We start from the raw sequence: 2,912 nt of genomic DNA on the forward strand, positions 1-2,912 counted from the left end.
AACTTCTTGGATAATGAGCTGATGTCGACAAGAAGTGACCCTTCGTAGGAGGGCCTTAATGAATCCCACATCTACGACACGGAATGGAGCAAATTTTGTGAAGGTGAAAATGATATGATGATATAAGGTTCACGGTGGCAGTCATGAAAAATGGAGAGTGAAGGTATTGCAGCAGATGAGACATTAGCTAAGTTGGTGAATTCTCTGAGAGACTTCTCTTGAACATATCGGTGACACTGAAATGGATTGGTAGTGTTAACCCGAAGGTGGACGGTACAGTGGACCAATGGTGATATGACTGGTGAACGGAATAACCCAACCCAACTCAATCATGGTGACGGAGTGAAAGTGTCATGTTCAAGAGTGACCTGCTACCAATGAAGCTATTCAAGTTTTCTTCCCTTTTTCCCCAGTCATTGCTGACCAGTACCTCTTTATTTTTTTCAAGCTTGAGGAGGATAACATATGCTTGTTCTATAATTTTCCCTTAGGGCAAACCTGTCACTATGTTTTAACGAGCCTAGCGACAGTGAAACTTTCTCTTGTCTGCATGGACAAGTTTGTCGCTATTTTTTTAACGAGTTTAACGACAAAGATAACTTGGTCCTTTTCAATTTTAGGGAGTCTAAAAAGGGATGGAAAGGCAACTCCATTGGTCCTTTTTCATAATGTAATCCCTTAAGTCAGAAAAATTATAAAATAATACGAAAGTGATGACTTTTTTGATAGTTTTAACGAGCCAAACAAGACAAGAGCTCGATCTTTTTGTGTAATGATCCCTCAGATCCGAAAAGATTAAAATCTACAAGAGGTATGGCACTTCTGATTGCTTTAACGAGCTGGAGGGGCTAATTTCTTGGCAATATTTTCATATTTTACGAGTCAGATGAAAAGAGCTTAAAGGAGACTTGTTTTTTGAGGAATTAGTGATGTTTTAGGATAGCAAATGGTTCCAGGTAAGGTTTGGAACTTTTCAATAACGACAGTGTAAAGAAGGTGGCTAATAGAATCACTTGTTGCAGTTTCTCCTCAAAAGGGTAATCAATCAAATGGAGGCATATGATCGGCTAAAAAAGAGTGGAGGTGATGGTAAGAACACGACCAAGGTTCAGAAGATGATAATTATGCGATCGCAAAGATTATTTACTAAAGGTGGGGTTCCTTTTTTAATGAGCTTAAGCTCTATGGGAACACTTGCTCATCGCTAGGTTTATTTTTTAACGAGCTTGAACTTCTCATAAAATTGCTTGTGGCTAGGTTTATTTTTTAACGAGCTTGAACTTCAAGTAAAACTGCTTGCGCCAGTCGTATAATAAGGATGTCTCATTGATAGGTTCATTTTTTAGGGAGCTTGCACCATTCAAAACTTTGCTCCAGAGCCTTTCGTTATGCAAGTTAAGAATGAACAACCTACGAGTTTAAAGGGTTAAGAGCCTACAAACTAAGAAAATAAATGGTCGCTTTTCACTTGCATGTCAAAAGGTTTGCATGCCCCAGGTATAAAGTAGAGTTTCTAGGTCACCATATGGAAGTTCTTGCATTAGCAAGATTGTTCCACCCTTATCATAGACAAAACACTTCCTTGACAATGTCCATCGAAATAGACAAAGGTGATTGTTGTCAATCCCAATCACATAACCTTTGACGAGGGAATCTTTTTCCAGTCTAAATACATTTTCCTAAATGGACAGGGGTATCAGACTAGTCATATTCCTACGCAGAGACCTACCTTAAATCCGGGGTTTTATTGCCAAAGAAGACCAGGGCACATGCCTCCTGGGTTTCAGTCACAATCACTGAATCACTCGCGATCATCAGGTGGACCGACTAGAGATTGATGAGACATTCCTTGTGCAAAAACACCAGTTAGGGATGGCATTTGACTAATAGCTACGTTTGAACTAGGGAATGAAAGCTGGTCTACGAGCTGGACCACTCTGCCTTCATGTGGAAAACACATCACTCGGAAGAGTGAGGAAATGATAGCTCCCATGCTATAAATGTAGTCACGCCCAAGGAGTAGATTGTAATTTAGAGGTCCTTAGACTACCATCACATTTAGATGAACGATTTTCCTTCTCAAAGCTATAGGAAAATTTGGAAGAATCCCTAACAGTCGACTGGTTCCTTTGTTGAAGCCTGGCAGATTTCAAATCTCAAGCAGAAGCGATGGCGAACCAAGCGCTTTCCAAGCGGTTGAGGAAAGGATACTCACAGAAGCCACTTCATCTATGATAGTAGCAACCATGATCATTCTGTAAGCTTGTACTATGATTCGGAATGGTACATTAGATGGTAGGCGGGGTCTGCATGGTAGATTCCAATCGAAGGAAATGACTAGATTGCTTGGAGGTGGGACCAAATAAATGGTCAGATAAATCTCTGATGAACTTCCTTCCTGTGATAAAGGAATGGGTAGATTGCCCCCATGTTCATCGGAGTCTGTGTTTATAAAGAGAATTTGAACGGTGTCATTCTCATTCTCTTTAGTGATAGTATCATTTGAAGGTGGACCCTCTGAAGACAAGATTGGGTCGACTGCCATCTCAACCTATTGACTTTAGTCTGGTGTGGACTCAGAGGGTTTATCTTCAATGATAGATTCTTTGACCGACAACAATGGTGTGTCAGTCGGATTTTCAACTAGCGATGGACTCGGCAAGAGTTTCTTTTATCCAGGAGGAAGTCATTGCGGTGATGCAGGACAGTTATCGAAGACTCTTTTAGCTTCGTCTAGGAAGGGACAATGGTGGAGGGCATGATCGCCTTCACACAGTCTACAAGGAAATTTTGATCTTCCTTTTTGTCCATTGACTTTGTTTTCACTAGTTGATGGCGTGCTCTCAACATGATTGTCATCGGTTGAAGACACCGGATTGTGCAAGAGGGGAGACCAATCCCTCAGGATCCAT

Source organism: Pinus tabuliformis, chromosome 7, assembly GCF_031772625.1.
Source record: "Pinus tabuliformis cultivar Carrire ecotype Pingquan chromosome 7, CPIR1, whole genome shotgun sequence".
Classification (NCBI taxonomy): domain Eukaryota; kingdom Viridiplantae; phylum Streptophyta; class Pinopsida; order Pinales; family Pinaceae; genus Pinus; species Pinus tabuliformis.